Below are 14656 nucleotides of genomic sequence, written 5' to 3'. Positions count from 1 at the left end.
CTACAAAGGGGTTTGTGGCACTATGTACAAGGGGGCTGTGTGGCGCTATCTACAAGGGGGTTGTGTGGCACTACCTACAAGGGGGCTGTGTGGCACTATCTACACGGGGGCTGTGTGGCGCTATCTACAAGGGGGATGTGTGGCGCTATCTACAAGGGGGCTGTGTGGCGCTATCTACAAGGGGACTGTGTGGCACTATCTACAAGGGGACTGTGTGCCACTATCTACAAGGAGGCTGTGTGGCGCTATCTACAAGGGGACTGTGTGGCACTATCTACAAGGAGGCTGTGTGGCGCTATCTAAAAGGGGGCTTTGTGGCGCTATCTACAAGGTGGCTGTGTGGCGCTATCTACAAGGGGGCTGTGTATCACTGTCTACAAGGGGGTTGTGTTGCACTACCTACAAGGGGGCTGTGTGGCACTATCTACATATTGGCTGTGTGGCGCTATCTACAAGGGGGCTGTGTGGCGCTATCTACAAGGGGGCTGTGTGGCGCTATCTACAAGGGGGCTATGTGTCTCTATCTACAAGGGGACAGTGTGGCGCTATCTACAAGGGGACTGTGTGGCGTTATCTGCAAGGAGGCTGTGTGGCGCTATCTACAAGGGGACTGTGTGGCGCTATCTACAAGGGGGCTGTGTGGCGCTATCTACAAATGGGCTGTGTGGCGCTATCTACAAGGCGGCTTTGTGGCACTATCTACAATGGGGCTCTGTGGCACTATCTACAAGGGGGCTGTGTGGCGCTATCTACAAGAGGGCTGTGTGGCACTATTTACAAGAGGCCATGTGGGACTTATCTCCAAGGGGCTGTGTGGCACTATCTAAAAGGGAGCTGTGTGGCGCTACATACAAGGGGGCTGTGTGGCGCTATCTACAAGGGGGCTGTGTGGCGCCATCTATAAGGGGGCTGTGTGGCACTCTCTACACGGGGCTGTGTGGCACTATCTACAAGGGGGCTGTGTGGTGCTATCTACAAGGGGGCTATGTGGCGCTATCTATAAGGGGGCTGTGTGGCACTCTCTACAAGGGGCTGTGTGGCACTTTCTACAAGGGGGCTGTGTGGCGCTATCTTCAAGTGGGCTATGTGGCGCTATATACAAGGGGGCTGTGTGGCGCTATCTACAAGGGGGCTATGTGGCGCTATCTAAAAGGGGACTGTGTAGCGCTATCTACAAGGTGGCTGTGTGTCGCTATCTACAAGGGGGCTATGTGTCGCTATCTACAAGGGGGCTGTGTGGCACTATCTACAAGGGGGCTCTGTGGCACTATCTACAAGGAGGCTGTGTAGCGCTATCTACAAGGGGGCTGTGTGGCACTACCTACAAGGGGCCGTGTGGCATTACCTACAAGGGGGCCATGTGGGACTATCTCCAAGGCGCCGTGTGGCACTATCTGCAAGGGGGCTGTGTGGCGCTACATAAAAGGGGGCTGTGTGGCGCTTTCTACAAGGGGGCTGTGTGGCGCTATCTACAAGGGGGATGTGTGACACTATTTACAAGGGGCCAGGTGGCACTATATACAAGGGGGCTGTGTGGCGCTATCTACAAGGGGGATGTGTGGCACTACCTACATGGGGGCTGTGTGGCGCTGTCTACAAGGGGGCTGTGTGGCCCTATCTACAAGGGGGCTGTGTGGCACTATCTACAAGGGGGCTTTGTGGCGCTATCTACAAGGGGGCTTTGTGGCGCTATCTACAAGGAGGCTGTGTGGCACTATCTACAAGGGGGCTCTGTAGCACTATCTACAAGGGAGCTGTGTGGCGCTATCTTCAAGGGGGCTATGTGGCGCTATCTACAAGGGTGTTGTGTGGCACTACCTACAAGGGGGCTGTGTGGCACTATCTACACGGGGGCTGTGTGGCACTACCTACAAGGGGTCGTGTGGGACTATCTCCAAGGGGCCAGGTGGCACTATATACAATGGGCTATGTGGCACTATCTACTAAGGGGTTTATGGCACTATCTACAAGGGGGCTGTGTGGCACTCTCTACAAGGGGCTGTGTGGCACTATTTACAAGGGGGATGTGTGGCGCTATCTACAAGTGGGCTGTGTGGCACTATATACAAGGGGGCTGTGTGGCGCTATCTACAAGAGGGCTATGTGTCGCTATCTACAAGGGGGCTGTGTGTCGTTACCTACAAGGGGGCTGTGTGTCGCTATGTACAAGGAGGCTGTGTGTCGCTATCTACAAGGGGGTTCTGTGGCGCCATCTATAAGAGGGCTGTGTGGCACTCTCTACACGGGGCTGTGTGGCACTATCTACAAGGGGGCTATGTGGCGCTATCTATAAGGGGGCTGTGTGGCACTCTCTACAAGGGGCTGTGTGGCACTTTCTACAAGGGGGCTGTGTGGCGCTATCTTCAAGTGGGCTATGTGGTGCTATATACAAGGGGGCTGTGTGGCGCTATCTACAAGGGGGCTATGTGGCGCTATCTAAAAGGGGACTGTGTAGCGCTATCTACAAGGTGGCTGTGTGTCGCTATCTACAAGGGGGCTATGTGTCGCTATCTACAAGGGGGCTGTGTGGCACAATCTACAAGGGGGCTCTGTGGCACTATCTACAAGGAGGCTGTGTAGCGCTATCTACAAGGGGGCTGTGTGGCACTACCTACAAGGGGCCGTGTGGCACTACCTACAAGGGGGCCATGTGGGACTATCTCCAAGGGGCCGGGTGGCACTATCTGCAAGGGGGCTGTGTGGCGCTACATAAAAGGGGGCTGTGTGGCGCTATCTACAAGGGGGCTGTGTGGCGCTATCTACAAGGGGGATGTGTGACACTATTTACAAGGGGCCAGGTGGCACTATATACAAGGGGGCTGTGTGGCGCTATCTACAAGGGGGATGTGTGGCACTACCTACATGGGGGCTGTGTGGCGCTGTCTACAAGGGGGCTGTGTGGCCCTATCTACAAGGGGGCTGTGTGGCACTATCTACAAGGGGGCTTTGTGGCGCTATCTACAAGGGGGCTTTGTGGCGCTATCTACAAGGAGGCTGTGTGGCACTATCTACAAGGGGGCTCTGTAGCACTATCTACAAGGGAGCTGTGTGGCGCTATCTACAAGGGGGCTGTGTGGCGCTGTCTACAAGGGTGTTGTGTGGCACTACCTACAAGGGGGCTGTGTGGCACTATCTACACGGGGGCTGTGTGGCACTACCTACAAGGGGTCGTGTGGGACTATCTCCGAGGGGCTGTGTGGCACTATATACAATGGGCTATGTGGCACTACCTACTAAGGGGTTTATGGCACTATCTACAAGGGGGCTGTGTGGCACTCTCTACAAGGGGCTGTGTGGCACTATCTATAATGGGGCTGTGTGGCACTACCTACAAGGGGCCGTGTGGCACTACCTACAAGGGGCCGTGTGGGACAATCTCCAAGGGGCCGTGTGACACTATATAAAATGACCTCCAATTTAAATTAATGGGAGCCAGAAAATACCTGCGTTGCCAGTTTGGAGCTTTTTTGCCTGCACCTTTCGTTTCCCAAATGTTGTCACTTCTTGTGGGCTTCCATTGTAGTCTGGTACCTCATGGGTTTTGCAAATGCAACATGGCTTCCAAAAACAAATCAAGTAAAATCTGTATGCCAAATAGCGCTCCTGCCTTTCTGAGCTCTGCCGTGTATCCAAACAGCAGTTTATGACCACATGTGGGGTATTATCGTACTCGGGAGAAATTGCTTTGCAAATGTTGGGGTGCTTTTTCTCCTTTATCCTAAGGCCGGCCCTGGGTATAATAATGGGACAAATAAATAATAATTCATAGATTTCTGGCCGGTGTCGCACTGATAAATGGTGCCCAATCTTATCCGCTTTTGGACACTCTGCACCTTTTGTGTCGCTATATTCTGAGAGCCAGAACTTTTTATTTTTTCCTTCACCGGATTTGTGTGAGGGCTTATTTGTTGCGGGACAATCTGTAGTTTTCATTGGTACCATTTTGGGGTACACACAATTTTTTTGATCACTTTTTACTTGATTTTTTGGCAAGCAATGTTTTTTATTTTTATTTTTTTTTACGTCGTTCACCATGGGCAGTAAATGATAATTTACTTTATTCTGCGGGTCAATACGATTACGTATTTTTTTTTACGTTTTGCAGCGTTTGCACAATAAAATCACTTTTTTTTAAATTGTATTTCTTTTTTGTGCAGCATATTCTGAGAGCCATAACTTTTTTTATTTTTTGTCAAAAAAGCTGTGTAAGGGCTTGTTGTTTGCATGATCGATTGTGGTTTTAATTGGTACTGGTGTGGGGCACACTTTTTGATCACTTTTTATTCTATGTTTTGCGAGGGTTGGTGATTAAAAAAGAGAGATTCTGGCATTGTTTTTTATTTTATTTTTTTGCGGTGTTCACCATGCAGGAAAAATAACATGACAGTTTTATAGTTTGGGTCATTACAGATTCGGCGATACCAAATTTGTGTACCTTTTTTAAGGTGTTCATTTTTTTCCTATCATAAAATACTTATGATAGGAAAAAAGGCAGTGTTTGTAGGGCAATGCATTAGAGCTGTCAGTCATTCACTCACAGCAAGCTTATTATGTCCCTTCTCTGGGCGGGGCCTAATAGGTTATCGTACGTGGCAGACCAGGAAGCCATTGTTAGGCCTCCGATTGCCATAGCAACGATCGGCAGCTTGACGATCACATCGTGATGATGCCGACCGCTACAAACCAATAAGATGCCGCAATCGCTTTTGATCACGGCATCTAAGAGGTTAATGGCAGGGATCGGAGCTAGCTCCATTCTCTGCCGTTACAGCACGGTGTCAACTGTAACATACTACTGAGACCGGCTGATGTCGCAGGCTCAGCTTCTGAGCCATCTTTCTTTTGCGACCGGATGCCTTTTAGGCCCCGCCTCCGGGTGGGACCAGCAAGCTTCCGTACTTGGCAGACAGGAGGCCATTGTTAGGCCCCCGGTCTTCCAGAACAGCCATTGGAACCCAGCGATTTGTATTGCAGGTTTCTGATCTGCTAGGAAACACCATAAATGCAGCGCTCACATTTGAGTACAGCAGCTAAGGGGTTAATTGGCCGGATCAGAGGCTCGCTCCGGTCATAGCCATGCAGCAGGGAGTCAGATGTAATATACACCTGACACTCGCTAGTGATGGTGCGGGCTCAGCTTCTGAGCCTGCATCAGCAACACAGCGCATCAGTACGTTGTATTGCGTTAAGTCCTTAACGAGAACAACGTACTATTACATTATGTAATATCGTAACGGGTTACATATTGGGTTAACCCCTTCCCGACATCCGCCGTATTTATACATGACGGAGGTTGGGTGGGGGAGTATGGAGCAGGTTCACAGACTGAGTGCGCTCCATAAAACGAGCATGTCGGCTTCGTGTAAAAGTCGTTACTTCAGTGTAACGAGCGGAATCCCGCTCGTTTAACCCCTTAGATACCGCCTTCAAAATCAACCACTGCATCTTACATCTTAGTGGTTAAAAACAGGGGGGCCGCCCTGTAACGTTGCGTTAGCTCCCCTGTGAAGTTGCATTTATCACCTATCCACAGAATAGGTAATAAATGTCTGATCGGTAGGGGTCCAACCTATGCGACCCCCATTGTTCCAGAGAACAGGGTTCCCCAAGTGCCCTAAATGAATGAAGCCTGAGGCCCGATGCAGATGGACGTAAAATCGCCTTTAATTACAGACCGTAATTACGGTCTGTAATTACAGGCCCATTCATTTCTATGGCCAAAGGACACCTTCCCGTAAGTCTACGGTAGGGTGTCCGTGCTGTAGAAACCTGCCGTAAAAAATAGGACATTTTAATTTACGGACTGTGCTCCTATACTTTATCATGGGAGCACGGCTCGAAAAAACGACCGGCTCTCCGTGGCTGACCGCAGCCAGACGTGCCCGTAATTACGGGTTGTAATTACGGGCACGGTAGTGTGCATGAAGCCTTACTGCGCATGCTTGGCCACTGCTCCAATCACTTTCTATGGGGCTGCCAGAGATACATCTACAGCAGTGCTTCCCTCCAGTGAGGTGCCCTCAGTTGTTGGTGAGGCGGAGCTGGGGAGGCCGTCTATACAGAAGTGATCATTACAGAGTGTATATATATAAAAGTAGTCAACAATTATATATGTGTGTAATTGTGTCACGCACACTTAATGTCACAAAAAAGATCGGAGCAGGCTAAGTTAAGAGTTTCACATACAGGAGACTTTGGATCAAGTCTCACTAAGGCTTGCACCCGGTATTTTTATTATCTATTTCTCTCGTGCTGTGATATTCTTCCTTTTTTAAGTTAAGAGTTTGTCCCAAAATATCTTTTACAAACATACAAAAATAAAAGAATACTTAGCCGCTCATATGACCCATAATCAAATGATTCTACAAATTCAGTCCAGTGCTTCTGGTGAAATTCTCCTCTAAAACACCTTGAGGAAAGATAACAGCACAATAAAACTGGTGCTGCAGATGTCCATGCTGGATGGGCTAAGTAGTACTACGGCCGTCCAGTACAGGCCGGACCATGCAAATGGCCAAAGGGGTAGGCCACCATGACCAGGGATGTAGGTAGGGGAAGAGTTAAGGTAGTTTAGGAGGGGTGGTCAGGAGTCAGTGGGGGCGGAGGTTAATAGGGCGAGGCTAGAGGATACGTAAGGATGGGATAGGGCAGAGGGTCGCCATTACAGGAGCTGACAGCGTTTGAACTTGTCCCGCCCTCCCTCCCTCCCTATTTTTCTTGTTCCTTATGTGTCTTGACAAGTATGCGATTGCTCGTTGTTTTCTGCTTTTTTCACAGGCACAAGGAGATCATGAGGAGCGCTTGTTGCAGTGTCGCAGCAGTAGCTTGACGGATAGGGGGTCCTTGGAGTTGGTGATAAATTGGTGTGAGGGGGATTCATTGGGGGTATGGTCCCTCCCGGATTTATTATTCTTTAGTGGTCTGGTCAATTTGGGCTCCTACTGGGTGGTGTCCCGGGGAGTGGTTGCATTCTAGGTCAGCCAACTGCAGGTATGATGACCCTGTAGGGAGACGGCTGGGGGTAAAAATACGATGCAGGTGGGCTGTTTTATGTTGACAGACTTTTGTAGCTCCAAGGACTCCCCTACCATTGTTATTCTTATATGTAAAGTGTTGTTTTCATTATGTTTGTTTGTTTGTGTGTTAATAAAATGGCTTCTGTGTCCAAATTTATCCAAACCAAGGTGTCCGTGTTTTTTATAGGGAAGGTGTTGGGTAGGTGGTATGACCACTAGGAGGGTAGTCTTAATATTAACATCATCCTCTAGTAGACTGAACGTACTCTACAGTCCCCTGGTCATGGGCTCTTTCTGATCTAAAATGAGCCTGGGCTATTGCTGTGCAGCAGATGTCCATGATGGCTGGGCTCAGTAGTACTACAGCCGTCCTGGGCTCTTTCTGATCTAAAATGAGCCTGGGATATCGCTGTGCAGCAGGTGTCCATGCTGGCTGGGCTCAGTAGCACTACAGCCGTCCTGGGCTCTTTCTGATCTAAAATGAGCCTGGGATATCGCTGTGCAGCAGGTGTCCATGCTGGCTGGGCTCGGTAGTTCCATGGCTGTCCAGGGCTCTTTTTGATGTTAATATGAGCCTACTGCGAGAAAGATGATTTGGTGCTCCGTCCTTTCTAACTTCCGCCATGTGTCCAAACAGCAGTTTATTACCACATATGGGGTATTGCTGTGCTCAGAAGAGTTTGTTTTACAAATATTGGGGTGTTTTTTCTCCTTTTTCTGTTGTAAAAATGAAAAAATCTGAGCTAAAACTACATTTTATTAGAAAAAAATTTAGATTTTCAATTTCACGGCATAATTCCCATAAACTCAGCAAAAACCGTGTAGGGTCAAAATGCACACTACACCCCTAGAAAAATTCCTTGAGGGGTGTAGTTTCCAAAATGGGGTCACTTTTGGGCAGTTTCCACTGTTATGGTCCCTCCAGGGCTTTGCAAACACGACATGGCACCGAAAACCATTCCAGCAAAATCTGCGCTCCAAAATCCAAATGGCCCTCGTTCCCTTCTGAGCCCTGCCGTGGGTCCAAACAGCAGTTTATTACCACATATGGGGTATTGCCGTAATCGGGAGACATTGCTTTACAAATGTTGGGGTGCTTTTTCTCCTTTATTCTTTGTAAAAACTAAAACATTGTATGTTTTTTCAGAAAAAAAGTAGATTTTCATTTTCACAGACCAGTTCCAATAAATGTAGCAAAAAACCTGTAGGCTAAAAATGCTAACTATACCGCTTGAAAAATTCCTTGAGGGGTGTAGTTTCCAAAATGGGGTCACTTTTGGGGGGTTTCCACTGTTTTGGCACCACAAGACCTCTTCAAACCTGACATGGTGCCTAAAATATATTCTAATAAAATAGAGGCCCCTAAATCCTCTAGGTGCTCCTTTGCTACTGAGGCCGGTATTTCAGTCCATTACCACACTAGGGCCACATGTGGGATATTTCTAAAAATTGCAGAATCTGGGTAATAAATATTGAGTTGCATTTCTTGGGTAAAACCTTCTGTGGTACAGAAAAAACTGTATTACAAATGAATTTAGTAAAAAAAAAAATCGAAATTTGTACATTTCATCTCTACTTTGCTTTATTTCCTGTGAAATGCCTAAAGTGTTAAAAAAAATTCTGAATGTGGTTTTGAATACTTTGAGGGGTGCAGTTTTTAAAATGGGGTATTTTATAGGGGGTTTCTAATATATAAGGCCCTCAAAGCCACTTCAGAACTGAACTGGTCCCTGAAAAAATAGCCTTTTGAAATTTTCTTGAAAATGCGAGAAATTGCAGCTAAAGTTCTAAGCCTTGTGAGGTCATTGAAAAATAAAAGCACGTTCAAAAAACGATGCAAACATAAAGCAGACATATGGGAAATGTTAACTAGTAAATATTTTGTGTGGTATTACTATCTGTTTTACAAGCAGATACATTACAATTTAGAAAAATGCAGATTTTTGAAAATTTTCTCTAAATTTTTGTGTTTTTTACAAATAAATATTGAATTTAACAACGAAATTTTTTCAGTATCATAAAGTACAACATATCACTAGAAAACAATCTCAGAATCGCTTGGATAGGCAAAAGCATTCCGGAGTTATTACCACATAAAGTGACACATGTCAGATTTGCAAAAATCGGCTGTGCCACAAGGCCAAAATAGGCTGTGTCCTTAAGGGGTTAATCGATGTATTAACATCACCGGCATCGGCTACATCAGCTGTTCTTCCTTCTGTTGTGTATACAGAGCTAAAGAACACATTTAGTATCTCTGCCTCCTCTTGATCTCCTTTGACCAACTCCCTTTTACTATTTATTTTATTAAGCTCTTTGTAGATTGCAAAGACTAAAGCCGTACCCTCAGATTTATATTTTTCAAATGCCCATTTTGTTGTCATATATTGCCCGTTTTACAGAAGGTGTAAGCCATGTGGGGTTTCATTTTGGTCATTTACACTTGTTACCTATAGGAAATGCGCTATAATTACCCAAAGTAGATTTTAAGATTTATCATTTATAATTTCTACCATTATTTGACAATAAGTGATATCTCCAAATAACCAACTCCTACCACTTATTGGGTTGTACTTGAAATTGAAAATAGTGCAATCTTTAAAAAGAGTTGCCTCATGAATACAGCCCATTTTCATATTCCCTATTAGGGCACATGAACATCATAGAAGGGAGCACCCATAAAACAGATTATAATGCTGCTATGATATGCATTGTCGGCTGTGAGACCTTATATAGACAGGGGTGTATCTTTCCAAATCACGTCCAAATAAATTAACTTTACGCAGGTGGACTCCAATCAAGGTGTAGACAGATTTCAAAGATTATCTAGAGAAATGGGAGGCTAAATTTTAAGTGTCATTGGAAAGGGTCTGAATACTTATATTCATGCAAAATGTAAGTTTTTCTTTTTTTAATAAATTTGCAAAAATTTCTAAAATTCTATTTCCACTTTGTCATTATGGGGTATTGAGTGCAGAATCATGGTGGAAAATCTTGTTTTTTTTATTTTAGCACAAGGCCTCAACATAACAAAATGTGAAAAAATGTAAAGGATTTGAAGACTTTCCAAGTGCATTGTATTCTCACTACATATATCCTTTTATTTTATTTACACCATCTACTTCCACTATACCTGGTTAATGATAGGTGTCAACAGCAGATGAAATACCAGCAGATGAAATAACAGCAAAAGACTCCTGTATTATGCTTTTAATATAAAAAAGCATTATGGTAGCTCAGTTGGTTAGCATTGTTAAAGGGGTTTTCCCACTAAGCACATTTATCACCTATACCACCACTGGGACCCACATCAATCAATACAAAGGGGGACCCAAACCCCATTCCTCCTCAGTGTACAATCACAGTGAGGAGGATTTTGAATGGAGCGGTAGTCGTGCATGTGCACTGCTGCTCCATTCAATGTCTGAGGGGCCGACGAAAACAGCAATCATGAAAGTATCACCTATCCTTAGTTAGAAAACCCCTTGCGTCACTGACGTCCTCGGTCGGAATCCGATCAAAGGCAATAGTTGTCTTTGTATGTTCTCTCCGTGTTTGAGAGGGTTTCCTCTAGGTACTCTGGTTTACTCCCACACTCCAAAAACATACTGGCAGATTAATTGGCCCACTGGGGACAGGGACTGATGTGAGAGATGACATGTTACTGGTTGATTAAGTCTCCTAACACAGACCTTAAAATGTTTACATTTTTATGAATTAAGCAAATTCCTGGTTACTTAGAGGTTACGCAAGTAATGTCAACATCTTTACATTAGTTTCTATCAGACTATAACAATTATTTAACTTTTCAGATTTTCACCAATCTTAGATGTTTTTCTCGCTATTAATCAGCTTTCTAGTTCCAGGTGACAATATGGTCTCAGCTGTGCCCGGCTTATGGCTCATAGCAGCATGGAGGCATGGATTTCACAAGCTTGCACATCTTTTGTTGCCATGGATATTTTTCCAGTATAATTTAGATTAATGACAGAAAATCCTATTGATTGCTATGAGTGACTGTGTTGTTTTTTTTTACCTTTCAACAGCATAGTCGTAACTAGCAATGTATATTCAATTTTAACATTAATTATATGACCATTATATGTATTGAGCCTCTGTAATTATATATACACACAGTTGAGTAGACTTATCTTCATTATGTGAATAATTTGTCTAGGCTCAAGTTTCATAAATCATAGTCACATATTGATTAAAAACATACTTAACCTAAATCCATGAACTGCGACATATTTAAAGATGTATTTAATTGGTTGTTGCTCATGGTAGTGGGATGATATGAAAGAGATATTCAGGTTTAAAGAGAAAAAAAAGTTATTTGATTTTCTAATATATTTTCTTTATTAATTTCTCATGGTTTTCCAAGATCTCTGCTAGCAGTCAGTCAGTAAGAATGGTCATGTGATGGACACACTGGTGCACAGCTGTGATAAATGTAACTGTAATCAGTTCTACACCTGTGTGTCCATTACATGACCAGGACAGTTTTTATCCACTGAAAGTGAGCAATTCCTATTAAATGACTGCAAGCCATGACATCTATTTATCTAAACCAGGATACACCTTTAAATCCAAGGGACATACACAGTAGGTATAGTAAAGTTGAGTATGTATTTTTAATATTATGATTATGGGATAGATTTATCAATGTATTTACACCAGTTTTCTAAACGCCATGTTTATAAAACCCCATAGGCACTTTTTCTGACAAATGAGAATCTGCCTGAAAAGGTGGGCAGAAAGAAAAGATTATTATAAAGGTATTTGCAAGATCAATAAGGTTTGAAAGTCGGAGAAATGGAGGGAGATTTCTTTGATGTTATACAATCATGTTTACATTGCATATAACTTACCCTTGGAGAATTATATAAAGGATTATAGGCAGGAATGTCAGAAGTTTAATCTCTGCAAAGCAAAGGTGATACATTGTTTTTGGGGCCATAATAAGATTGTCGTTTTTTGGAATAGGATATGTGAGTTATTAATTCGGATGGGGATTTCGAAATTTAAGCTAGAACCATGGCTCTCCCTGTTCCATTATTAAAAAAGTTTGGAGGATGGTGGAGAAGGGAACAGGATTCATGATAGTACACATGGTTTTGTGAGTTGCAAATAAAAACATTTAAAAATATTGGATATCGGAAACTTGCAAACGATTAGTTGAAATAAAATTAAAAACGTAACTATATGGGGCAATCTCCAAGAGTCACAACCTAGGTGGACAATTTTAATTTCCAAAGAATAACCTGATGGCGAACGAGAAAGTGTAATGAAGAAATTGTAGTATACTGTATATATCCTTAGGTCCAAGCATCTAATTATATAGGTAATACTTTTAACATTGTGCTTTGGTGCTCATGGAAAGATGGGAGGGGATTTACAGATATATATACAGCATATGTAACCTCAATCGGCTGTTTTTCTTTTTCCTGACACAATAATATCTCTGCAGGGTCAAAGAATCTTTTCCTCATTATTTAGCCATTATTTAGTTAGTGAAGTCAACCATTGGTGACCATATGTCCACCAGCTATCCAGTGTGAGGCCATGTGAACTACCTATATCTCAGCTTCCGGCACCCCTGGGATAACCTCTAGTGGTATATTTACTGTGCAGAACTGGTGAAGATGGCGATGTGCCAGCAAAACTAACATGACGGGCAAAGGCATCACCAGTACATTTAATTCCCTGAGTAGCGAAATTGAGGCTTTCAGGCTGAAAGGGGTTAAAGATGGAATTGTGGCATGCTCCATCGAATTCCGCATTACAGAGAATTACACATAATACTGCATCACGTGGAGCGCTATATGTCAGGAAACCGAGTGCTTACAGTTCTGTAGTATGGTGCCGCAGGGAATCTGAGTGCCACCCTACAGTCTCCTGAAGTGTCATTTATAAAGGAAGAGTGGGATATGATGATAACTGTTAATGGTATAAGTTATCTAAATCTAGAAATAAATAAATATGCAACTAAGTAGAATCTAATGAAAGGTTATATACAAATTACAGTTTTCATAAATTATTATCTAATAATTTTATGTGGAAAGTGACAACCAATATGACTAATAGAAAAGAGAACATATTTTTCTACTTATTTGTCAGTAACATCAAATACTGTTTTCTCACTTAACATAATTGTTTTGGAATATTTTCTTCACCAGTAAATTGTGATATTTTGCTTCTAGCCATGATAACATTAATAAAACATCCCAATTGATGTTGGAAATGCCGCACTGTTAGAGTGGCAGTGACAATTACAGGAGCCAGCCGGCAGTGATTGGCATTTTATCGGCAGTGACAGTAGCTTATATATTTCAGTAACAGTAGCTATTTCAGTAAAGGTTTTCTTTCCCTAGAAATTTTATGAAATCAACATTTTAGAAATGAACTTTCAACAAATGTGTAGAAAAATGTTTAAATAACAAATTAATACTAAAAAGTTTTTACCAATATTGCACATTGCTTACACACACATATACATATATATATAAATATATATATATATATATATATATATATATATATATATATATATACTAAATTAGTTAATGAAAACAATTAATGCATTTACATTTGTTGCAGAAATTCAAAATTCAAAAATTCATGCCACATATCTGAATAGGATTGTTACTGCAGCAAGTGCTTGCATTTTTACAAACTGCATTTATAATTATGGGCTGAAAGTCGGCCCTATGTGAACATAACCTTATACTATTATATCACTAATAACTGTCAATCTGGTCCCAGATAGGGATGCAGTCTAGTGCCACTGCCTATGCGCCTGGCCTATTCAAACAAATACAATAAAGGGTAAGGCCTCATGCACATGACCGTAATTTTATGGCCGCATACTACCCAGATTGCGGAGTCACAATTGTGATAGTATAGGACACATTCTATCCTATGGCGATAGTATAGGACACATTCTATTCTATAGGCCAATGCACTCAACTGTGGTTTCCACGGTCCGAGAATTGTCCAGGAACCCGGACCGCAAAAAAATATGACAAGTCATTTTAAGGGCCGCATTTGTGGTCCGGGCTCCTTAAAGTCAATGCACATCTTGTGAGTGCACGGTCCGTGATTGCGGATGGCCCACGGATGACACTCCTTGTGCCATCAGTGCCATAATCACGGACCGTGCACACAGCTACGGTCGTGTGGATGAGGTCTAAAATTAGAATATAATTTTTATTTAAATATCAAACGCTAAAAAAAGGAAAATCCTAAAAATAGCTTAATATTGTAGAAAAAATGTTTTTACTTTTTCTATTATGCTGACAACAGCATTAAGAACATTTACAGGTTTTGCAAAATAAGGGGTGCCAACAATTTTTCAAATTTATGTGCAGGAATAGCTCTTTTCAGGGCAGTTATCCCACGCCCCTTGTTAGTAAAAAAATATCAACCAAAAACAAAGCCGGATCAGGCACAGTATCGCTAATAGACCAGGAGCACTCTTTTCCTGTATATAAAACTGATTATGAATTGTCCCCCCTTATTTTGCAGAACCAGTAAATGCTCTTACCACTGTTGTCAGCATAATATAAGGTTTTTTTGTTTTGCTGGGATTTTCCTTTTCTATCATTTGATATTTAATAAAAAGTTATATTTTAGCCTTC

The sequence above is a fragment of the Rhinoderma darwinii genome, chromosome 1 (genome assembly GCF_050947455.1).
Source record: "Rhinoderma darwinii isolate aRhiDar2 chromosome 1, aRhiDar2.hap1, whole genome shotgun sequence".
Taxonomy (NCBI): domain Eukaryota; kingdom Metazoa; phylum Chordata; class Amphibia; order Anura; family Rhinodermatidae; genus Rhinoderma; species Rhinoderma darwinii.
This window is presented reverse-complemented; position numbering follows the sequence as displayed.